The sequence below is a fragment of the Dasypus novemcinctus genome, chromosome 10, assembly GCF_030445035.2.
Source record: "Dasypus novemcinctus isolate mDasNov1 chromosome 10, mDasNov1.1.hap2, whole genome shotgun sequence".
NCBI lineage: Eukaryota > Metazoa > Chordata > Mammalia > Cingulata > Dasypodidae > Dasypus > Dasypus novemcinctus.
In genome coordinates this window covers 51,266,193-51,292,901 of record NC_080682.1, presented here as the reverse complement: position 1 = coordinate 51,292,901, position 26,709 = coordinate 51,266,193, and the positions used below count along the sequence as shown (strand labels likewise).

Genomic DNA, 26,709 nt, shown 5'->3' with positions numbered 1-26,709 from the left:
GGAAATGGACAAATTCCTAGAAACACATAAGCAGCCTACGTTAGGCAAAAGAAGAAATCGATGATCTCGACAAACTTATAACAAGTAAAGAGATAGAGTCAGTCATTAAAAACCTTCCACCTAAGAAGAGCTCTGGGCCAGATGGCTTCACATCTACAGTAAAGTCAAAATTTCACTATTCACAGATGACATGATCCTATACATAGGATCCAAACATTCCAGAAAGAAATAACAACAATTTTGCTTAAACTCTTCCAAAATATTGAAATAGAAGGAACATTGTCTAATTCATTTTATGATGCCAACATTACCCTAATACCAAAGCCAAACAAAGACACCACAAGAAAGGAAAATTATAGATAATCTCTCTAATGAACCTAGATGCGAATATCCTCAACAAAATACTTGCTAATCATATTCAACAACACATTAAACATATTCTACACCACGATCAAGTGGGCTTCATTCCTGGTATGCAACGATGGTTCAACATAAGAAAATCAATTAATGTAATACACCACATAAAGAGATTGAAGGAAAAAATCACATAATGATATCTATAGATGCAGAAAAAGCATTTGACAAAATACAGCACCCTTTTTTGATAAAAACACTGCAAAAGATAGGAATAGAAGGAAACTTTCTGAACATAATAAAGGGTATATATGAAAAACCCACAGCTAACATCAATTACAATGGTGAAATCTTAAATTCTTTCCCTCACAGATCAGGAACAAGACAAGGATACCCACTATCACCCCTTCTATTTAACATTGTGTTAGAAGTACTTGCTCGAGCACTGAGGCAAGACACAGATATAAAAGGAATCCAAACAGGAAAGGAAGAAGTCAAAATTTCACTACTCGCAGATGACATGATCCTATACATAGAAAGCCCTGAGAAGTCTACAACAAAGCTTCTAGAACTTATAAATGAGTTCAGTAAAGTCGCAGGGTAGAAGATCAATGCACAAAAATCAAGAGTGTTTCTGTACACAAATGATGAGCAATCTGAGGAGGAAATCAAGAAACAAATACCATTTACAATAGTAAGTAAAATATCAAATACCTAGGAATAAATTTAACCAAAGATGTAAAGAACGTATACACAGAAAATTACACAAAACTGTTCAAGGAAATAAAAGAAGACCTAATCAAATGGAAGAATATTCCCTGTTCATGGATAGGAAGACTAAATATTATTAAGATGTTTATCCTACCAAAACCAATCTACAGATTCAAAGCAATCCCAATAAAAATCAACACAGCATTTTTTTAATGAGCTAGAAAAACTAGCTCCAAAATTTATTTGGAATGGAAAGAGGCCCCAAATAGCCAAAGACATATTGAAAAAGAAAAACGAAATTGGAGGAATCACACTACCAGACTTCAAAATATACTACAAAGCTACAGTAGTGAAAATGGCATGGTATTGGCACAAGGATAGACACACTAACCAATGGAACCAAATTGAGAGTTCCAATATAGATTCTCATATACATAGTCATCTGATATTTGACAAGGCCACCAAGCCCACTCAATTGGGATAGAATGGCTTCTTCAACAAATGGTGTCTACAGAATTTGATATCCATACACAAAAGAAGGAAAGAGGATTACCATCTCACACCTTATACAAAGATCAACTCAAGATGGATCAAAGACCTAAATGTAAGAGCCAAGACCATAAAGACCTTGGAAAACAATGTAGGGAAGCATCTACAGGACCTTGTAACAGGAAATGGCTTCATGAACTTCACACCCAAAGCAGGAGCAGCAAAAGAACAAATAAATAAATGGGACCTTCTCAAAATTAAAGCTTTTTGCTCCTCAAAGGAGTTTGTCATGAAAGTGGAAAGAGAGACTACAAAATGGGAGAAAATATTTGGTAACCATATATCTGACAGGAGACTTATATACTGAATATAAAAAGAACTCCTGTATCTTGAAAATAAAAAGACAAACAACCCATTTAAAAAATGGGAAAAAGATTTGAACAGATGCTTCTCCAAAGAAGAAATATAAATGTCTAAAAAGCACATGAAAACATTTTCAAAATCACTAGCTATTAGGGAAATGCAAATCAAAACTACAATGAGATACCATCTTACTACCATAAGACTGGCAGCTATCAAAAAAACAGAAGACTACAAGTGCTGGAGAGGTTGTGGAGGAATGGGATCACTCGTCCACTGCTGGTAGGAATGCAGAAGGATCCAGCCATTCTGGAGGACAGTTTGGTGGTTTCTCAAAAAGTTAGCTATAGATTTTCCATATGACCCAGCAATTCCACTGCTGGGTATATACCCGGAAGATCTGAAGATAAGGACACAAACCAATATATGCACACTAATGTTCACAGCAGCATTATTCACTAATGCCAAAAGTTGGAATCAACCCAAATGCACAACAATGGATGAATGGATAAATAAAATGTGGTATATACATACAGTGGAATCCAACAGGTGTAAGAAGGACTATAGAACAAACACATTTGATAACATGGATGAATCTTGAGGACCTTATGTTGAGTGAAGCAAGCCAGGCATTGAAGGACAAATACTACATGGCTTCTCTGATATGAAACAAACACAGAGCTGTCTCAGAGAGCTAAAGTCTGGAAAATAGGCTTAAAGGAATCTGGGGGAGTGAGGAATGTTGCAAGCTGATGCCTACATGCGTGAAGTCTGTGACAAGATGGAGGTAAGTATTTGTACAGGGAAGGATAAGATGGGGGCATAGAGATAGCTTTGGGTGGGGCTTTGTGGGCTTGAGGGGGACTAGGGTTGGGAGGATGGGTCAGATGACCCAAGGAATTGGGGAGAGGTCTGGGAGAACCTTTGAATATGGGAGAATGTCAGGTATATGTTTGAAACTATACTATTGAGAAAACTCTTTAGAAAATATAACAAGGAAGGATCACGTGTTAAACGTGCTTAATGTGGGGCATCTGGTACAGGGGCAAGTTTCTAGGGACTATGTGACTGATCATTTTGTCATAGTGTATTATATCATTGGGTGGAGACCCATACAATAAGTGTGAAGGTATACCCACATCCTGGGGTGACCTGATGTTCCCAAAGAGAGGGAAGTGTTTCTCTTGAGAGGGTTGGTGGCTCCCAATCAGTTAGGGCAGGTTAGTATGTCAAGCTCTCAGCATTTTTGCAGTATCTGTAAATCTGGTTCCCCAAGTAGTGAAGATTGAGTGTCACGGTGTGCCCTGAAGGGTGGGGGAGAGAGGTATAGCATGGATGGAAGCAGGGAACTGGGGTGCAATGGAAGTGCTCCACAAGATCATGCAATGATGGACATGTCAACTTACATCTAAAGTGTATAAAAGTCTATAAACTATAATGTAAACTATAATGTAAATCATAAGGAAGCTAAAACTTTAGAAATTTGTACAGTCTAAACTATAAACAATAATATAAACCAAAATGGAACCATGTTTGATAGCTATGTTTCAAAATTTGTACATCACCTGCAGCAAATATAGCATGAACATGTAAAGAGATCATTGCTGGGGAAAGGGGAAAAGGGTTTGATGTTGGATACCTGGGTGTCCCCTATACTGTGTATGTGAATTACTATGATCTAAAACTTTTTTGAAGACAAAATTAAAAATTAGAAAAAAAAAGAAAAAATGTGGACTCTGAGGAAGAAATGGAAGTGTCTTGCCTCTGTACATACAGGGCAGCACCTATTATAGTGATGAAAGGCAAAACATTAGAAACAAAGCTTTATAATATTTTTCATTTTATTAATACACCAATTTATTTTTATGTTTTTTAGTATTTCTAAATTACTATGTATTCTATTTCTAAGCTTTAAACCTATCACTGTATTTCAATTTCTTATTAATTGAATTTGGCAATATATTAGGATTCATTGTTGAAGAAGTTTTGGATCACAGAGAAGTTCAACTATGGAAGGGGAGGAACTCTGGTGTGGGTGTTATTGATGGGGGGGGGGGGCACATGGGTGGGGGGACTTCTCCAGGGCAAGAATATAGGGAACATAAATATGTTAGGATGTATGTTGGGTATTTTTATAGTAGTTACAGTTACAAATGTCAACTGAGGGAGTGCTGAGTTCCCACCCAAGTGAGCTCTCTCACATTCCCCAATAGAAGAACAATAATCCCCCAAATGCAACGGTAAAGATCAACAAGGAAGAATGGTCCAATAATGAGCCCTTGATACTGATGACTATGCTTAGGAGCCTGTGTGCCTGAAAAATGAACTAGGTCTAGAGCTGTAGGGTGCCTAATAGTTACCTCTTGAGAGCCTCCATGTTGCTCAAATGTGGCCACTCTCTAAGCCAAACTCAGTATGTAAATGCATTACCTTCCCCCCAGCGTGGGACATGACTCTTGGGGATGAGCCTCCCTAGCACCAAAGGATTACTACCAATCACTAACTGGAGAAGCAACTAGAAACAGACCTCCAATAAGAGGGTCAACTCAGACCAGACCAGCAGAATATCTCAGCCTACATGTTGGATCAAGTGTTAAAAACTGCTCTTTGACCTTGAATAAAAAGGGGAAATGGCAAAGACAAATGAGTTTATATGGCTAAGAGTTTTCCAAACCCCTCATCAGAGGGGTCGGGTTTACACACACCTCAGCAGGACCCCAGAAAAAGCCAAAATAGATACAACCTTAGGTACTGGTTCTCCTGAAAGCTATGGAGATCCACAGGGTATATAATCATGGCAGATGTATTTGGAGCTCTGTGCCATGTCAAAGGACCCTACTCTGGAATTTGTCCTCCTGAGTGTGATGGAGCTGGACTCAGATGTGACTTTTCTACATGTGCCTCTTCTGTCACTTTTACTGAACCTGTGATTGGTGCTAGGGATGGTCCATACTCAGGAGACTTGACTCTCTGGGCTGTCCATGTGCCAGCTGGGCCCTGAGCCTCAGCAGAGTGGCAGCTCCTACCCTCTGGGTCATGGGTGTTATCCAGGTCACCTTAACAGGGAGGTGAAGATGGTCAACCACCACAGCAGGGAATCAAGAGTGCCTACAATTGTAAGCAAAGGAATTGCATCCATCATCCATGTGGAATCCAAGGCCCCTCTTGATCTAGAGGTGGAGTGGACATCACCATCCCAGGGCCCACAGAAATGGAGGAATAAAATATGGACTAGAGTGAACTTACTGATATTCTACTATAAAACTATTATGACGAGTAATAGAAGAAATTTTAGCACTGAGGTGGAGAAAGTGGCCATAGTAGTTGCTGAGGGCAGGGAGAGGGTAGAAGAGATGTGATGTGGGGACATATTTGGGATTTTCAGTTGCCTTAATTATATTGCAAGGTCAGATGCTGGACTTTATATATCCTCCCATAACCCACTGAATGTACTGAGTGAGAGTGCAAACTACAGGGTAAACTATTATCTGTGTAGTGTGGCAGTACCCCAAAATGTGTTCACTGAGTGCGAGGAGGGTGCTGCAATGATAAGGGAGGTTGTTGGTGTGGGAGGAGTGGGGTGGGGGGGTATACAGGAACCTCTTATATTTTTTAATGAACAGTTTTTTTGTGATGTATACATCTTCAAAAAAATACAACCATATATAGGTGTCCCAAATATATGAGACATTTACTGGCAAAACTAAAAGGAGAAATAGACATCACTACAATAATAGTTGGAAGCTTCAGCACACCATTCTCAGCATTAGATAGAACATCTGGACAGAGGATAAATAAGGAAACGGAGAGTTTGAAAAATATGATAAACGAACTAGATCTAACAGACATTTATGGTGCATTACACCCCAAAACAGCAGGACATACATTCTTCTCAAGGGCTCATAGATCTTTCTCCAGGATAGACCATATGTTAGGACATAAGCCAGATCTCAATAAATTTTAAAACATTGAAATTATTCAAGGCACTTTGATCATAGTGGAATATATTTGGAAATTAATAATAGACAGAAAAGAGGAAGACTCGTAAATATATGGAGATTAAACAATACATTCTAAAATAATCAGTGAGTCAATAATTTATAGACCTCAATACTTACATTAAAAAAGAAGAAAGAGCTAAAATCAAAGACTTAACTGCACACCTGGAGGAACTAGGAAAAGAACAGCAAATCAATTCCAAAGCATGCAGAAGGAAAGAAATAATAAAGTTTAGAACAGAAAGGAATGAAATGGTGAATTAAAAAAAAAAACAATAGAGAAAATCAACAGAACTTAGAAATTGGCTCTTAGAGAAGACCAAAAAAAATAATAAACCCTTAGATAGAAAATTCTTCCAAAACTTTGAACAGGAAAGAATGCTATCAAATTCATTCTATGAAGCCAACATCACCCTAACACCAAAGCCAACTAAAGTTATTATGAAAAAAGAATATTAAAGACCAATTGCTCTAATGAATATAGATGCAAAACTCAACAAAATACAACTAATCAAATGGGCCTTATAACAGGTATTGCAAGGGTGATTCAACAAAAGAAAATTAATCAGTGTAATATGCCACATTTATAAATTGAAGAAGAAAAATCACCTGATCATCTCAATAGATGCAGAAAAGACATTTGGCAAAATACAACATCTTTTCTTGATAAAAACACTCCTTAAAATAGGACCAGAAAGAAACTTTCTCAATATGAAAGATTATATATATGCAAAACTCACAGCTAACATTGTACTCAATTGTAAAAGATTGAAGCTATCCTTCTAAGATCGGGGACAAGACAAGGATGCCCACTCTCTCCATGGGTATTTAATATTGTGCTAGAAGTTCCAGCTAGAGCAATCAAGCAAGAAAAAGAAATAATAAGCACCGAAATAGGAAAAGAAAAGGTAAAACTTTCACTCTTTACTAATGATATGAACCTATACTTAGAAAAATGTCAAAAAAATCCACAACAAAACTACTAGAACTAAAAGACAATTTAAGTAAAGTGGTGGGATACAAAATTAATAAGCAAAAATCAATAGGTTTCTATACATCATTAGTGAACAATCTGTGAAGGAAGTCAGAAAAAATTCCCCTTTATAATAATGACTAAAAAAATCAAATGTTTAGAAGTAATCTTGACCAAGGACATATAGGGCCTGTACTCAGAAGACTATAAAATATTGCTCAAAAAAACCCACAAAATTATCTAAATAAATGGGTGGAAATTTTCTGTTCATATGTTGAAAGACTAAACATCATTTAGATGTCAATTCTATGAAAATTGATCTACTAATTTAATACAATCCCTATAAATTCCAATTGTTTAATTGGAAAAGCAAAGCCAATTATCAAATTTATCTGCAAGGTTAAGGGCTCCCAAATAGTGAAAAATATCTTTAAAAAGAACAGAGCTGGAGAACTCTCGTTTCCTGACTTACCAGTATTTTACTCATAAAAGTGGGGAAAACATCATGGTACTGGCATGAGATAGACAGATTGACCAGTGGAACTGAATAGAGAGTTTGGAAATAGACCCTCACATCTATGACTGTCAAACCCACTAAGCTGGGTCAAAACAGTCTATTAAAAAAAATGATGCTGGGAAAACTGTATATACGTATCAAAAAGAAAGAAAGAAGACTCCTATCTCATTCCATATACAAAAATTAACTCAAAATATGTGAAGGACTAAATATAAAAGCTAGATCCATAACACTCCTAGAAGAAAATGTAGGAAAACATCTTCAAGATCTTGTGGTAGGTGGTGGTTTCTTGGACCTTATATCCAAAACACAGCACAGAAATTAAAAATAGTTGAAAGGGACTTCCTCAAAATTTAACACCTTCGTGTTTTCAAATAATTTTGTTAAGAAGGTGAAGACAGCCAACTTAATGGTAAAAAATCTTCAGAAAACCAAATATGTGACAAGCATTTGATTTCTGTGTTATATAAAGGGATCACACAACTTAATGACAGAGCAACAAGCAACCTAAGTTAAAAATGGGCAAAAGACTTGAATAGACATTTTTCCAAAGAGAAAATACAAATGGCCAAAAGGCCCATAAAAAGATTTTCAACTTCACTGTTATATTATAGTGCAGATCAAAACTACAATGAAATATTATTTCACACCATAGAGAATGGCTATTATTAAAAACAAACAAACTGAAAACTACAAGTGATGGAGAGGATGTGGAGAAATAAGCACACTCCCTCATAGTTGGTGGGAGTTTAAAATGGTGCAGACTCTGTGAAAGACGGTGTGGCCATTCCTCAGGAAGCTAAATATAGAGCTTAGAACTGCCATATGATCTGGCAGTGTCAGTACTAGGAATATATTCAGAAGAAATGAAAGCAAGGTTGCAAACAGATATTTGCACACCAATGTTCATGGCAGCATTATTCATAATTACTAAAAGATGGAAACAACCTAAGTATATGACAACTGATCAATATATAAACAAACTGTGGTTTGTACATACAATGGAATATTATTCAGCTCTAGGAAGAAATGAATTGTGGAACCACATGAAACCTGGAGAAACCCTGAGTACATTATGTTGAGTGAAATCAGCCAGACACAAAAGGCTGAATATTGTATGGTCTCACTGATATGAACTAAATACAATAAGAAGACTAATGGAGTATAGATTGGTAGGAAATGGAAAATGAGTTGAGAAGGGGGAGCTGATGCAGGATGTAAGAAGAATGTTTAATAAGGTCAATTTTAAATATGTGATAATGGATGGAATTGATGGTAGCACATTTTAATATTATAATGAGGGAAGCGGACTTGGCCCAGTGGTTAGGGCGTCCGCCTACCACATGGGAGGTCCACAGTTCAAACCCCAGGCCTCCTTGACCTGTGTGGAGCTGGCCCACGCACAGTGCTGATGCACGCAAGGAGTGCGGTGCCACTAAGGGGTGTCCCCTGCATTGGGGAGCCCCACGTGCAAGGAGTGTGTCCCATAAGGAGAGCCGCCCAGCACGAAAGAAAGTGCAACCTGCCCAGCACTGGCACCACAATGGAGAGCTGACACAGCAAGATGATGCAACAAAAAAACACAGATTCCTGTGCCACTGACAACAACAGAAGCAGACAAAAGAACACACAGCAAATGGACACAGAGAACAGACAATTGGGGTGGGAGGGTGGTGAAGGGGAAATAATAAATAAAATAAATCTTTAAAAAAATATTATGATGAGTTTAACAAACACTGCTGATTTACAGGTGTGAGTGTGGCTGAAATGGGTAGTATAGGGAGGTTAATGTTATTTGAAGGACAGTTGGAGGATAATACAGGGAATGTATAACAGTGATTTTGGCAGTAGATGAAGATTGTGGTTAATAATATAAATATAGGAAAGTGTTTCTACTACAAGGTATTAAGAATATGGTGATACATGGGGAAAATATAACTGATATAACTTGTAGATTATGGTTAATAATACTACAATTAAAAACTACTTATTTCTAGCAAACTTTATTTCAAATTCATAGAAACAAGATCAAAATAATTAGAAGATCCTTGGTAGATAGTAATCTGAAGAACTTTTCTGATGCCCTTTCTCTCCCAACTTCCTGCAGTGGTAATTCAATCAACAGTATAAAAGTGAATATTGGGGTGTTGGGTTCATTTTTCTTCTATTATACTTTGACTGTTGTTTCTCCTTCAGCTCCTTATTTTTTTTAATTCTTGTTTTATGCCTAGCTGAGCTTCTGTGCCAATCATTTGTTTCTCATTTTGTTACTGGTATTCCCATTCCAATTTTTTTCCCTCAGTATTGTGAGACAACTCTCACTTAGTTGCCAGTATCACTAATTTGGTTTACAGCAATGTCCAAGCAATTTTTTTAAAAATTTCAATCTGGGTTTCTCATTTAAAAACTATGTTTTTTTTTGTTTTTTTTTTGTTTTATTTCTCCAGTTCTCTTCTGCTAAACCAAATTGTCATAGGGTTCATAAAAATAAAATAAAGAATTTGAGTTAGATCCCTAGCTCATACTGTACAACAGAATAAATTCCTGAAGGATATGATGGTACAGCCAGGATAACCCCCCAGCTTCTGTGACATACCTATTGTCTCTCTCTGTCCATCACTCCACTTGTATATTTAAATGTGTGCAGCATCCAAGTCAGATGGTCACAAACTGCAAACTCTCGTGGAAATCAATGGAAGTCCCTGACCCCATGGTTCTCAAGGGGGCCACTCTGCCCCCAGGGGACATTTGGCAACACCTATGCCTGGGGATGCCTGGAGGGAGTTTGTTTCAAAAATGGTAATATTGTCATTGAGTTATAAAGCTCTCTTTTGTCAGTTTGAATATTGAAGCTACACTGATCATTCCTGTAAAATCTAGAGGTTCCAGACCTCTTAAGCGGGGTAACACATCAGTTCTAAGGACTATCAAAGTACAGCTGCACTATCACTTCACAAGAAGAAAGATCAGAGTCAGATGGGTATCACTATGTGTGGTAGAAGTAGATTCCCTAAAAAGAAGTATATCTGTGATTATATTTCTAAATGTGTGTAGGTAATTTTAAGTGCTATCCTGTTTTTTGTTCTATCTTGTTTTGAGCTATTTAACATTTTGCCTTACTTCCTATGTTAGATACAATACTTTGTGTTTAGCTAATCATTTCTTCTTCCTGGGAAGTCAGGAAAACCACATCTCTTAGCCTCTCTTGCAATTACATTGGAATTTATGACTGAATACTGGTCGATGGAATGCAAGTAGAAGCAATGTAGGTCTCTCTATTAGTCAGGGTTCTCTAGGGAAATAAAACCAACAAGAGTTATCTACAAATAGTATGAGATTTTATAGAGTTGTCTCACATGATCATAGGGATGCACAAATCCAAATTCTGTAGGGCAGACTGCAAGCCACGGACTCTGAGGAAGATGTGCGATGAGTTTCCCAGCAGACACTGACTGGCTGAAGTAGATATGGGAATTCTCTCTTACTGAAATCACTTCTCTTTTAAGGCCTTCAACTGGTTAGATGACATGCCACTCATTGCTGATGGCAATCTCCTCAAATGATCATTCCCAGTACCTAAAAAAAAAATTGCATGATAAAACAATAGATCATCATACCTGGCCAAGCTAACACATGATCCTAACCATCACAGTCCACCCCTTTTCTAGTTGGCAATCATACACACCACCTTAAACTATTCTTAATATCTAAATAAAAACAATGACAAACGTAAATATATATATTTTTCACCTAGCAAAACTGTCCTGCATACAACTAGAAATGCACTAAATCCTTCCAGAATAGGGTGTAAGTTCTTGGGTAATATTCACTCTTAATATTGACATCCTTAAACACTACATGAAGCTAATATAGTTTATGCCATATGATAAAGGGGAAAGATAGGGAAGAAAACAAAGATATTCATTTCATGTATATAAACAAATGTAATCATAACAAAACAAGTAAGAAATATTCATAACCATTACAGTCCTCATTTCTGTAACTGGTCAAGTGGTCAAAGTTCATATTTATCACTAACTTCTTCCACTACCCATTCCATGTTCCCTTTACCCTCAGCAAGCACCTCAGCTGGCTATGGTTCTTTGCCTGGTGGGAAAACCCAAACTTACATTCCTAAAGATTCTGGGCCATTGTTAATCCTGCCTGGATTGAGTAGTACTTAGAGATATGGTAGGACTAAGAGACACCTTAGGGGATCTCCTGTATTCCAGGCAGACTCTTTCTTACCTCAATTGTGTGTTTGCAGTCCTATTTGCCCTTTATAGTTAAAATCAATCACCCCCGTCAGTACAATGATTCCTTTTGTTGCCTGCTGATTCAGAGGCAAGAGGAACCCAAAGTGACCAGGTGGCAGTCTTAACTTCCAGTTCAATGGATGTTCTGCCCACTGGGGGGATTTCTCTTCTCCATTGCCCTTAAAAGACTTCCCAAAAAGGGGCTGCAGTTCTGCTGCTGCTGTCCACGGTTGGGTGGTAACAGCATATCTTGCAGAACCATCTGTAAAGTAGGCCCGAGTTTTTACTTCCTCAGTCAACTGATTGTAAAGAACACCCAAAGAAATCATAGCTGTGGGCTGGAAAAGAGGTTAATGTGGCAGGAGTGGTGGCTGTGGGCATTTGGATCACTTCTTCATCTAACATTTTTGTGCCTTCAGGACCTGATTGAGCCATATATCATATATACTACTTCCATTTTAAGATGGAGTGGCTGTTGTGCATGCCAGATTTATGACTTGGTGGGTCAAACAATACCCAACTCGTGATAGGTAACTTAGGTCTCATGGTAACTTGGCCCAGGGTTAAGGGTTCAGTTTCTTCTAAGGCCTGTAGCAGTCCAAAAGCTATTTCTCAAGAGGAGAGTAGTTATCTGAGTAGAGGAAAGCAGAGCTTTCTCCCAATTCCTGAGGATTAGCATTGTGATTCTCCTATTGGGCCCTGCCAAATGCTCCAGATGGCATCTGCATTTGCCCCTTATACTTCCAGTACCACTAGTATCACTGGATCTGCTCTATCATATGACCCAACTGGCAGTGCAGCTTGCATAGCTGCCTGGACCTGTCACAGAGCTTCCTCTTGTTCTGGTCTCCACTCAAAACTGGTCACTTTTCTGGTCACTTAGTAAACAGCTGGAGTAGCATGCTCACATGAGGAATATGTTGCCTCCAAAATCTGAAGGAAAAAAAAACCAACTAAGTGATGTGCCTCTTTTTTGGTCATAGGAGGGACAAATTTGACAGCTTATCCTTCACTTTAGAAAGGATATCTCAACATGCCCCACCCCATTGGACATCTAGAAATTTTACCAAGGAAGACCTCTGTGTTTTTGTTGGCTTTATCTCCCATCCTTCCTCACACAAATGCCATACCAATAAGTCTACAGTAGTTGCTATTTCTTATTCATTAGGCCCAATAAGCATGATATTATCAATACAGTGTCTTATGGGAGGGAGAGACTATCAATGTCCCTGTGGACAATATTATGGCTTATGGGAGGGGAATTGATATACTCCTGAGGTAGGATAGTGAAGGTATATTGCTGGCTTGCCAGCTGAAAGCAAACTGTTTCTGGTGGTCCTTGCTAACAGCAATTGAGAGAAAAAAAGCACTTGCCAGATGAATAGCTTCATACTAGGTACCAGAGAATGTATTGATATGCTCAAGCAATAATGCCACATCTGGAACAGCAGTTGCAATTGGAGTTACCACCTGGTTAAATTTATGATAATCCACAGTATCCTCCAAGATCCATTTTTCTTCTGAATAGATCAGATAAGAAAGATGAATGGGGATGTGGTGGGAATCATCACCCCTGCATCCTTCAGTTCCTTGATGGTGGCACTAATATCAGCAATCCCCACAGGATTCTGGTATTGCTTGTGATTTACTATTGTGTTATGTAAGGGCAGTTCTAGTAGTTTCCACTTGATCTTTCCTACCATAATAGGTAAGGATTATGAATATGTGAGGATTCTGCCAGTTGCTGAGTATGTCTATTCCAATTATGCATTCTGGAACTGGGGAAATAACCACAGAATGGGTCCCGGGACCCACTGGACCCACTGAGATGAACCTGAGCTAAAACTCTTTTGACAAGCTGGCTTCCATAAGCCCCTACTCTGACTTGTAGACCACAGTGACATTTGGGTCTCTTGGAATTAATGTCACTTCTGAGTCAGTGTCTAATAATCCCTGAAATGATTCATCATTTCCTTTTCCCCAATGCACTGTTATCCTGGTAAAAGGCCATAGATCTCTTTGGAGAAAGCTTGGAGAAATACTAACAGTATAAAGCTTTGGCAGTTTAACAAGACCCTTCCCTAAGGGGACCTGGCCTTCTCCTCATTCAAGTGCCTCTGGGTCTGTAAATTGTCTCAAGTCTGGAAATTGATTAAGGTGCCATGACTCTGTTTCTGTAATTCAAATTAAGCTTTTGTTCACTCAACCTAGATCTCTTCTGCTTATCTAGATCAAGTAGGAATTTAGTAGACTGCCCATCTATTTTACTTCTAAGTATTCCATGATCTATTAGCCAACATCAAAGGTCTATGCAACTCAGAGAGTTTGAATGCAGCTTTGAATCTACTTTTCATTGCAGTAGCCATGCACACCTTGTCTTTGGTGATTAAGTGCTGCCATTTGGCTTTCGTTAGCCTGGGAACCAATCATCCCTATAGTTTTTAAGGATCCTATTTCTGTAAAAGCATTTCCCATGGTAATATCTGACCTACAGAGAAAAGCAACCAAGTTGCTCTTCAGGGACGATGGAGTTAATCTCGCAAATTTATGCAAATTTATTCTTAACAGTCCTAGTGAAAGGTGTGTACTCTGGACATTCCTGGGGTTGGTGGGCAGTTCGTAAATGGCAAATCCACTCTAACATCCCAATCTCTTTGGATCCCCTCATCTACAGTATATGAGGGTAAATCAGGTATCTTGCCCTCAGACATTCTAGGCCATCTTTTGGTTCCTACTTCAGCCAGCCACCCAAGGACATTGTTAGAGCCCTTTATAGCCCCTCAAGCTATAACATTAAATCCAGAATCTCTATTTAGTGGCCCTGTATCAATAAATTCCATCTGATTCAACTGTATATTCTTTCCACCTTTATCCCATCTGGATATCCCTTCCCATATATATTCTCCTGATTTCTGTCTATATAAATTGGAAAACTCATGCAGTTATTTTGGAGTATAGCATGCTTCTTCATGGATACACTTTTTATTTCATCTTTGGGGTCTTGTTGTGACTTTAGTTGTAGGCTTGGAAGAAAAGAGAGGTGGGGGTAGATAAGGAGAAGCATTAGAAGTGTCTTGCCAGTCAATTACCTCAGGGCATCACATTGCAGTTTCATCTGTCGAGGCAGGATTAATTTCTTCAGGTGGGGGTTGAATGACAGATTCTTTGGCACAGGCTGGAGGTTAGGTGGTCTCCTCAGGGCAGGGAGGAAGTCAGGCGGCTATCTCCTCAGGGCAGACCATTACAGATTTATCTGGCAAAACCTGTGCAGTATTTAGTGTTTCAAAGTCTCCACTGAAATCATTATCAATCGATATCCCTCCATCTCAATCCTCAGGATTCCACTCCTTACCAACAAATGCTCTCACTTTAACAGCAGACAACAACCTACAAGGTTGAGGTTTTAGTTTCCCTTGTAACTCTGCTAATCACATGACTGAGTCTGGTTTTCAGAGATCTCAAGTCTGTGATTATAGGAAACAAGATTTTCTTTCAAGGCACACATAGAAAGTTTCACATCATACATGCAACATTTAAGTTGTAAATTTGAAGTCTTCATCTCATCCCTTTCTTTTGTAACTTTATCCAGTGTATTTAGGAATAGCCAGCCAACATCAGTGTACCTTTTAACTCCACAAAACTCTGTTAAGGTGTTAAAAACACTCTTACCCAGATCCTTATTCTTATAAGCATGGAAGTAGTCATGTGGTGACTACGGTGGTGATATTTTGCATATTTCTATTGCCAAATCATGCTATGGACTGTCAGAGGTCTTTTGATTATTGGAAACACAGACAATAATGTCTCTGAATCTAATCAGAGTACAGAGACAAATCCAAAAATCCCAGAACCAATTCAGAAATCCCATTTTTTAGATTCTGTTTCTCAAGAACCACTCCCAGTATCAGCTGTATTAATCAGGGTTCTCTAGGGGAACAGAATCTACAGGAGATATCTGTAAACAGTATGAGATTTTATAAAATTGTCTCTCACACCCATAAGAAAGCACGAGTCCAAATTCTGTAGGGCAGGCTGCAGCCCAGGGACTCTGATGAAAATGCACAATAAGATCCCCAGGAGACACTAGCTGTCTGAAGTAGAGATGGGAATTCTCTCTCTGACTCCTGAAATCACCTCTCCTTTTAAGACCTTCAAATGATTGAATGAGAGGTCACTCATTGCTGATGGCAATCTCCTCACTTGATCATAAATGTTATCAGCCATATATGCAGTCAACTCACTGATGGTTAAAGTCATGAAATGCCCTTGTGTTAAAATTAACTCAGTGCTTGCTTGACAAAGCAACTGGTCACCATTACCTAGCCAAGTTTACACATTGCCCTAATCATCACAATATTTTTAAGACCTAGCCCTTAATAATTTCTTACCTAACCTTCCAACTCTCTCTTGTTTTATAAACCAACCTTGAGGGCCATGTGTTAGAGATGGCATAACTACAAGATGGAGAAGTGCTGCCTATGAGCCAGGCCTGTATGAACTTGGATGAGCAAGATAAAAGCCTTAAGTATATGCAGTGTCTAAGATACAGTAGTTTATTTGTTACTACAGCATAGCCTAGCATTGTCCTTACTAATACTTGCCCTGTGTTAATTGGGATGCTTCATCAGTGTGTAACAGAAAACCCAGAATCATATTAGTGTACACAAAATTGAAATACATTATGTCATGTAATGGGAAGATCATAAGTTTGGGAAGTTTGAGGAAGTTGTTGATTATGTGCATCAATGGTTTCACCAAAGACTAGCTTTCTTTAAATACCTCTACTTTGTTTTCCTCAATGTTTCAGTGTTTTTCTGTGCTTGCCCTCATGCTTATTTCCTCATGATCATAAGATGGCTATCGCAGACCCAGACTTCACATCAAGATCATCATCATTCAGAGGCAGAAAAGGGCTATCTCTTCCAGTTTCTCCTTTTTATAAGTGAGTTTATCATTTCCCAAAGATGCCTCATCAATTCTTTCTCATGATTCACCAGTCAGAGCTGAGTTACATGTACCTACCCCCAAAGCATCAATGATAAACGGATTAGAAGCACTATGATTATCTTCAGTCAATTAAGATTTCTCACAGGAATGAAAGATAGGGACTTTCCTTAGCCAAGAAGAAAAAGGTAGAAATTTGAACCAAATCAAGGTTCTTTCAGCAGTGTATGCCAATTTCAAGGTCATTGGGACATTAAGTTTTGATATTATGCTACAGACTTGGATCTACTATCTACCTTTTACAATTCCCCTAGGGAAAAAGAGTATATAAATAACTGCCAGAATTGTACTGCTATATTAGATGACACAGTCAGAGCAGAACATCTACATCCTGAGACTTGAGTCATATCCTAACTTAAAAAGTTTATTTTTTTGCTACCACATGCTATCTGTGATTTCTCTCTGCAGTAAATAGTTAACAGAGACAAGATCAGCCTTTAAAAAAATTTCTCCAAAGGAAAATAAAAACTAATAGGTAATCTGTGAAATGCCTCACATAGGAATTAAATTTTTTAAAATGCACTGATTTTAGCATCATACAACAGTGAAATATGTTTCATAGCACATGTTTGTTCCCAACATTCTCTAACAACCAAGTGAACAACAAAAATTGAGGTTTGAAGAAATAGAGACAGAGATGGGAAACAGATGGAAGAGAAAGGAATTCTTTAATGACAAAATGTGATTTAACTTCATAAAATTAATAAAGTCTGCCATTGCATGTCAGCATAGAGCCACACAATCTCTACTCAAAAAGATTAACCCAATTTTTACCAATTACCCTAAGTTAAAGCCAACTCTATTAGTCAGGGCCCTCTAGGGAAACAGAATCAACAGGGCATATCTGTCGATAGTATGAGATTTTACACAAGTCTCTTACATGACCGTGGGGATGCACTTGTCCAGGTACTGCAGGCAAGCAGCAAACCAGGACTCTGATGAAAATCCAGTGAAAGTCCTTGTTGAGTTTCCAGGAGAGGCTGGCGGTCCAAAGACAAGCTGGGAAATTCTCTGTGAATGCTGAAATCACTTTCCCTTTTAAGACATTCAAATGATTGGATAAAGCTTTGCTCATTGCTGAAGGCAACCTCCCTGGTTGATGTAGCTATATCTGTGCAGTAAACTCAACGGTGACTAAATGTCCTTGTATTACAATTAGCCCAGTGCTTGCTTGACCAAACAACTGGGCACAATTACTTGGCTGAGTTGACACATTAGCCTAACTGTCACACCAGCTTTTTTTATGCTTAATAGAAGTGGATATAAAAGAATATCATGGGAGCAAATGTGGCTCAAGTGGTTGAGCACCTGCTTCCCACATGGGAGGTCCCCGGTTTGGGTCCCAGTACTTCCTAAAAACAAAAAAATAAACAACAAACAAATAAACAACAACAACCAAAAAAAACAATTCAGGGAAGCCCATATGATTCAGTGGTTGAGCGCTGGATTCCAAATTATGAGGTCCCCAGATTCAATCCCCAGTACTAGTACTTCAAAAAAAAAATTTAAATAAATAAATAAATAAATAATAAAGAATGTCAATCAGGATTAATAGGAAGACACTATGATTTCATTTTACTCTCTAAGCATTTGTTTTAGTTTTGTTGGCTGCCCCAGAAAATAGCATGAAACAAGGGGAATTTACTTGATTATAGTGTTTAGGTCAGGAAAATGGGAAAATGTCCAAATTAAGGCATCACCAAGGTGATGCTTTCTTCCTAAAGACTGGCTGCCAGTGATCCTTGGCACATGACAAGACACATACAGTATCTGCTGGTCTCTCCCTTCTCTTCTTTAGTTTCACTGATTTCAGCTTCTTACTTCCATGGTTTTCTGTTTCTCTCTGAATTTATTCCATTTATAAGGACTTTAGTAACAGGATTAAAACCCATGCTGAATGAGGTGGGTCACATCATAACTGACATAGCCTCTTCAAAAGGTTCTACTTAATATGAGCCCATACCCACAGGAATGGATTAAATTTAAGAGCATGTTTTTCTGGGGTACATATAGCTCCAAATCATTACATCATTAAATGACAAGAAAACATGCATATTTTATTGTTGAGAGTATTCAAAATATCATTTTATGCCAATAAAGGGTATAAGATTAGAGTCTATGACCATGACTTTACCTGCATGGGATTCAATGAGAGGCTTGGCATAAAGTAAAAAATGTTGAACTTAGTTGGAAAGTTAGAATTTCTAGTTTAAAAAAATCTGTCAACTATTACCTTTCTGACCTTGGGGAATTCACTTAAACTTTCTCAGTTTCAGTTCCTCTTTTTATAAAGTAAGAACAATGAATATATTACCATAAGCTGCATTGAATTGTGCCAATCAATTAAAAACCACACCAAAGATCAGAAAAAAATGCTGATAAAGTGATAGCAGATATAGTATACTGATCAAACACTTATAGTCTCAAAATTACTGCTTCTTCATTCAGATTATACACCCTTATTCGGCATTCTGAAGCTTAAAATCCTTATTTTCTCATTACCATTTAGTTCCACAGGCATAAACCAACTCCTATACTCAAGTTAGTCAAGAAAGGACTGACATTGAGGCAGCTTTCATTTTATTATGATGTCTTCAGTAAAGAGCTTTGCTTTGTCTTTCCTTTTTAATGAATTTGGTTCCTTGATCATCAAAAGAGGGGGCATCTACCTTTGGTTCCATTGGGTGTTTATCAACTTGGACAATTTGACCTTTTCACATTGGAGGCTCTTAATGAAACTTAAAGCAATACAAAGGAGTAATAAACAAGACTTCCAGGATTGGCAGGGCTTTCTTTGTCTCCCAAGTCTATTTCTAGCCCTGCACATTCTGAAGTCACTTTCATTAGCCATACATTAAACTCAGAGTCAATATTCCTCCATTAGCAATACATGCATAGTACTATACCTGAAACATAAAGCTAGTACCTCACTCAAGAAAAGTTAGTTATGATGGTATGCAGCTGTTTAGGTCAGTTCTACTCATATTGTGGCCCTCAGACCAATAGCAATGGTTCTATTGGGAACTGACTGAAATTTTAAATTCATGGGTCCCACCAAGACATATCAATTCAGAATATGAGGGGCTGGGACCAGGTATATGTGTTTTAATAAGATCTCTAAGTGATTTGTATACTGATTACAATCTGAGGAGCACTGATCTAGAAAAAGATTTTGAGAAGCAAATAAAATATTTAGAAATATTGTTTTAGTATTATTTTAAAATGCTAAAAGTATAATGACACTGAAAGGAATGATTATTTTAATCAAATTCATGAACAAATAAAAGTGATGTGTCAGCACACATCACCTAAAGATAAACTCTTCTGTATTCATAGGATCCACCTCTTAATTTCACATTTCACAAAATTGTGACCACTTATGGCATTTTAGTGGCATTAGTGACTGTTCACTGTGCATACAGTAATGAATTAGAAATTAGCATATATCTGAGAAAGATAGGCTCATTGCCTTATCAAAAATTAGGACAAAAGATGCACGTGCCATAAAAATAGGAATATTATACTGACAAGTACAATACTGAATAACAGGGATTATGCTGACAGTTTGGAGGACTGTTGTTGATATTGCAAAACCCTTCCAGAAGAAAGCAAACCCTTAACTTTTATTAGGTAGAGAAATGGTGGTTTATTACAAGGAAATCAAGGAACTAACTGAATATAACAAACAGCTTAGGAAAAGTTTTAAAAAGAGACAAAAACACATTTGGGGAGACCATAAGGCAGAAACATTGACCAGAAGGGAAAACGTAGACTGAGACATCAAAAAAAATGAGAACAGAAAAGGAAGCGAGAGATAGGGAGAGGATGGAGAAAGAGTCAGAGGTAGGAAAAGAGAGCAAAAGGATCAATAACAAGTCCATGTGCCCAGGAGAGGCAGTTAGCCAAGGATTTGTGAATGCATAAGGATGCAGACCCCTGGAGGAGGGCATCAGAACTGCTTGCACACTCAAGTGGGCTGGATGTGAACACTTTCACATACCTTTTTTCTCCCTTTTGTAGCTATATAAAAAAGTGGAAGGATGAGAATTGAGTTTGGAACACTATACTAATGGTATTTTTGTCCTGGTGTGTAGGAAGTGTTGGAAATAATAAGACTATTCCTAAGATACCATTCCTTGGCTTTCTATGGAAAAAACACATCGTTTCCAGTGTAAAATGACACTCTCTACTTAGGAGAATGCAAGTTCTTAAAATCCTACCAAGAAGAGATAGAGTTTTGAATTGTCTTTAAGTACCCTGTTATTTATGAAAATTGTCTTTTTTTTTAATTCAAAAGGAATATTATATTTCGAGAATTTTGTTACTTTGCCAAGTATCACTTTAAAAGCAGAGTTTTTTTCTTTCTATTTTTTTTTCTAAGAACAGTATCAAACCATACTAAAGCTACATAAGGAGAGAGAAAACTGTTCAGCTTTCATCTGCTGTAACCACAACCTACTGACATCTTTATACGGACACATTTATGTGCATGTGAATTTGAGAAACAATCTCTCAGGCTGCACCAGTTTTTAGTGCCAACTTACCAAGATGTTACAATCATTTTAATAACGGTACTCAGTTCAAAGACACCCAAGTAATACAGCTCTCTGCAAAAGCCTGAAACTACCTAAGCCCTCAGGGTATCAGCATTTCTAAAGGAAAGAGCTCCACAGTTTGCCTAGTTATTTATAAGCAAATTGAAAGGGAAAGATTAAAAACAACATTGTAAGTATCTCCCTAAATTGTATGCTTGCCAATTTTTACTCTTATTTAAAATAAGGAAAATAAATGAGTATAAACTAAGAGGATATAATCTATTCATACCTTGATTTAACTAAAGCAGAGCATTCCAAAAGTTTCTGTGTTGCTCTCACAAAATGCCTTGAAGGATATCTGATGAAGACAATCATTGCAAAGACCCTCATTTTGTGGAGCCTCTGTCCATACACTCCTCTAACTGACCACTTTCACGAAGCTGTCAGAGAGCAATCCAATCCTGTGCTAAATAAACAACGGATTACACTCTCAAGTAGCATGTATAAATCTTGAAGTGGATTGATGCTCCCTAACTGGATCATATGGTCTTTGCAGCCTACCTAGGACACAATGCAGTATTTTGTGCACAGAAGGTGCTAAGTATTTCAGTTCTAGCCTGAGTCATCATGCTTACTGTATTTACCAGAGATTCCATATCTGCCACACAAGGATATTTGACTCAGCCAGTATGGTATCCACATATAATTTGCTCCGGAGATAAGTGTTTTTATAATGGTTGCTGAGTATAGTGAATCTATGCAGAATTCAAAACCTATATTTTGTATTCATTACAAACCTTTCTAAAGCGAGAAAAGGCTCATGCTTTTTAGACCTAACATTTCCAGAGAGGATCTTTGGTCAGGAAACACTTTAAAGTTTAAGGAGGACTAAGACAAAGGGGACCACATTTGCAAAGCTGACATCACTTAGTCTACCCTTCAAAGCCAATGGATTTACTTTGTTGTAAGATGGGTCATGGGTACATTGACCATGGATGCCAAATCCAAAATTCCAGAAGTGGCCAGCTGAAGTAATATTTGTGATTGGGACAGTTCATCTATCTGGAATAGCGGCCAAAGGCATGGGATGTTTTATGCCTCACTCATTTAGGCTTATAAGAGGTTATAGGATATGTTCTAAGTTTTCAATCTGACCGCAGAGAGATCAGGGAAAGAAAAATAATTTTCAGTCTTATGAAAGCGAAGCCTACTTTCCACCTTCAAATTGTTCATCTAACAGGAGAGCTACTGGGAACATAATTAACCAGTTGTGCTGAAGACTCCAAACCTATATTTATCACAATGTTCAGTTTTGTTTAGAAAATTCCAAAACTCCAATAAACAGTTTAGACTCTAGCAGCCTTATAGCTCTTAGAAGGTATCTTGTTGGATATTTCTGAGAAAAATGCCATGCCAGGCATTCAGGCAACAAGTGAAACTTCTTTCTGGCTATAAAGCTTTGAACACACTTCTTCCAAAACTCCTGGAATGTTTCTCAAAAGGATGACCTTATTGCCACAACATTCCCAAGAAAGTCCCTTGACCTAAAAAGAGATGAATCACAAAGTTCCATTTTTCAGACAGGGAAAAGATGATTCAGAATGCCATATTGGAAAAAAAAGTAGACTGCTATGCTCTACCACTACCATGATAACAATATATCATCAATAAATCTATGTAATATTCTCCCTTTCTTTCATCTCTATGAAGTGTTATTTGTTTACCAAGCCAGGTAGATGACTCTGGCACTGACAGAACATGTATCAGATAGGATTCTTCTGGTTGGACTTAATAAAACATGACTTGAACTAGTTCAAGAAAAAAGCAGAAATTTCTAGAAGAATGCTGTGAATACAGTCTAGAATGTCATGTTGGACTTTCCTGGCACATTAACAAATATGGTTTAGCAATAAAAATTAACTCTTGATAAAAATTATTCACATCTTTACCTAAATCTCTCAGTTTTAAAAAGATCACATTTATAACGGACAAAACTATTTCATAAAAAGCCCCATGTTCAATCCTGTCTCAGTAGCTCTCATATAAGGCTAGATCTCAACATCTTCAAAATCAACTCCAAACCAAACTCTGTCCTGAAAGCCTCTCTATGTAGAGCTTCCCCATTTCTCCTTTCCTCCTTTTATCTCCCAGTATTATTGTAGTCCTATCTGTTTCTAATCCCCTTCCAAATACAAAGTAAAATTCTTGTCTTTGTAACATTTCAGCCTTATCTATCTATTCCCAGAATCAGTAGCACAAAGCCAAGGAACTAAGCTGGAAAACTCAAAATCTACTTTAGAAAGTGAGGAAAAGGAAGGAAAAGGAGAGGGATACTCTTAAGGGACACATAAAAAAGAAAGTTTTCAAATGTCTAAAAATCACCGTCTTTTATCTACACCTCAGCATACATGGAGTCCTGAATATTGGGATTTAGCAGGGCCTCTAGAACAAACTAGAATCAGTAATTTTAATGTTTCCAAGTGTCTCCTTTTTGTCTCTGGACAGGTTGTCAAGCCTTTGTTCCCATGTCTTCTTTTTTCTGTCCGGACGTGTTTGGTCTTTTCTTCTCTCCAGCTCTGGAAACTTTTCCACTGCCTTTTGTGTCTGCATGACAGAAAGCATGCTCTCAGAAAGCTATTGAATAGATTATACATCCAGCTATGCACAGAGCAATTAATCTCTCTGAAATAGAAAGGGAACCTGATTCAGTTTATGTTGCATACTTTTTTAATATCTAATTCAAAATAGCAATGGGGTAGACCCCAAGCAGTGGCTGCAGGTCCAGGCACCACCACTGAGGAGCCCACCAGGCCGCTGCCCAGTTGGTATTAGGCCAGCACGTGGTTCCAGCCCCAGGGTGCTCGCTCAGGCAGTGAAGCTCAGAACTTGCTTCTGGGAGCAGGGAGCTGGGGATTGACTAGTGTGTTGAAGGGATCTGGGGTTCATTTTAGAGATGGGCAAATTGATTCTCAGAGTTTCTGCCTCTTAGTATCTCAGTTTCCTTATCTGTGAAATGAGTTAATGATGCCCCAGGTCTGCCTTAAGTCTGAAAGATGCTGAAGTGTGGACAGGTGGTTTTTGGAGTAAAAAGTGCCATACTAATGTGAGGAACTGTGCCATAATTGTGGGTATACCTGAAAACAGAAAAAATGAAACTCTGGATCACCTAATTAGTCTGAGTGGTGTAGTGTCGCAGTGTGGGCTTGCCCGGAGGGCCGCTGCAGGGGCGGTGTGGGCTTGGGCGGAGGGCTGCAACACACGGAGGGGGCTTCCGAGAAGGCGCTCCGGGGCCGGCAAGGTGTGGAGGACGTGCGGTAGGAAGACTACCGAGGAGACCAGGATCTGTGCGCAAGTCTGATTTATTCAGGAAGTACAGCGGTTAATATAGGGCGAAGATGGGGGAAGGGCAAGGGGCGTGGCCGGGGGGCGGCAGACGGCTGATAGGTTCATGCAGGGGTGCATCACTGGTTGCGGGCAGAAGACGGGGTAGCCAGGGTTCTCGCGGCAGCGAGGCGGGGCTGTCATGGCGCGGCGGTGGCCCTCGGGGGAGAGGCGGGGTTAGGCCACCAAGGGGGAAGCGGGTGCAGCTGGGCAGAGGGGCGGGCAGTATGCCCGAACCCCAAGCGGAGGGCCTTAATGCCAGTTCCCGCCACCCGGGTCCGACTCGCACCGGCACCTGGAGACGAACCGACCCTTGCTGTCGCCGCTCTCCCACACGGTGCCACCCTACAGTGTAGTCCAGCTCAGGCATCTTTCCAATAACCTGGAGACTCTCTGAAGAGGGAATTCCTTAAACTCCTTCCTCTGGAGTTCAATTTTTATTTGTTAAAATGGCTTGATCCTTGGACTTTACTCATATGCTGCCTTCACTCTAAACAGTGGAATAAGGTGATAAGTGCTTGGTACAGAGGTATGGCAGGCTGCATGTAAAAATTGGGGCTGGCAGGTAAATGATTCTGTTCAAGATGCTGTGTACTGGAAGGTTTATTTGAAGGCTATTTTGAGAATGAAGTAACTGGGGACCATGAAGCATTTGAGACCTTTTCATTAATTGAACACAGAGTCAGAGGATATGCATTTTACTATTAAGATGGACTTCTCTGTACAGAGTCAGATGACGTGTCTGCAAAGCAGTGGGATGTGTGCACAGGACAGTACGTTTATGACATCCAGACCCACACTTGTGCAGCATGTTTACTGTGGACTATGATAACGAACTTGATATCTTGGTGAGTGGTTCTGCAAACTTCACTGTAAAAGTGTGGGCTTTATCTGCTGAGACATGCCTAAACACACATACTGAGCACACAGAATGGGTCACCACAGTGGTTTTGTAGAAGGCTGTCTTGCACAGCCCTGGAGACTATATCCTCAAGTGCAGACAAAGATGAGATCAAAATTTGATCAATTGGGAGAGAAATCAACTACAAGTGCTTAGAGATATTGTCTGTCTCTGAGGATAAATATATCTGCCTGCAGCCAAGACTTCATTTTGATGGCAAATACGTCATCTGTAGTTTGGCACTAGGTCTCTACCAGTGGGACTTTGCCCATTTTGATATTCTCAGGACCATCAAGACTCCTGAAATAGAAAACTTGGCCTTGCTTGGCTTTGGAGATATCTTTGCTCTGCTGTTTGACAACCATTACCTGTATATCATGGACTTGCAGGCAGAAAGCCTGATTAGCTGCTGGTCTCCAGAGTTCAGGAAATAAAACAGAGGCTCAAGTTTCCTAACAGTGAAATATCATGGCTGAATGGGCTGGTTGGGCACAATAATATGGGCTTGGTCTTTGCCACCAGCATGCTTGACCACAATATCCACCTGGTGTTGTAGAAGGAGCACAGCTGATGCCATGAACCACCATGGTTAGTCACCATGAGCCACTGACTAACTTTGGTTGCCTGGACTATGGGTTTTGAGTGCAACCTCCCTAGAAGCTGACTGCATGAGCCAAAGTCTTCATCTAATGATTAAAACATGACAATGGGGACTGGTCAGTATTTTACTGAATACCTCTTTTGGGTACAAGAAGAATATCCTCTTTAACAAAGGGATATTCAGTTAAACCCTCCATGAAGCCCTGTGCTCTGGGACCTCACTTCCAGACAGCTCAGCTCCCAAGAAGGGGAAAGAAGACAAAGAACATATCCAAACTGGGGTACACAATTCAATCCACCACAGGTGGAATCATCTGAAAAGAAATCCAGTTGGCATCAACCATAGGATCAAACATAAATTCAGTTTCAGGGTAAAAGAGTATAAATCCTGATGATTTAGATTGGTTAAAAGTGTTATCTGTCTCCTCTATTTGTTGTTGTTGTTCTTTCAGTTGTATTTTCTGCCTTGTTTCAATAATGACATATCCCTTATTGTAGGGATTTAAAAATACATTTCTGGAGAAAAAGTGTTTTGTTAATTTCTTAATCTATATCTTTTCACAGTACTTTCATGTTACTTTTTCTAGAATCAAATCAGAATAGATCAAAATCCTATTTTCAGATTAGTAA

The 26,709-nt window shown here is 38.7% G+C and overlaps 1 pseudogene; it reads left to right on the top strand.

Moving 5' to 3' along the window:
* Positions 1 to 2,653: 2,653 nt before the first annotated feature.
* Positions 2,654 to 26,050, top strand: LOC101441800 (F-box/WD repeat-containing protein 2-like; annotated as a pseudogene).
* The last annotated feature ends 659 nt before the right edge of the window (positions 26,051 to 26,709 follow it).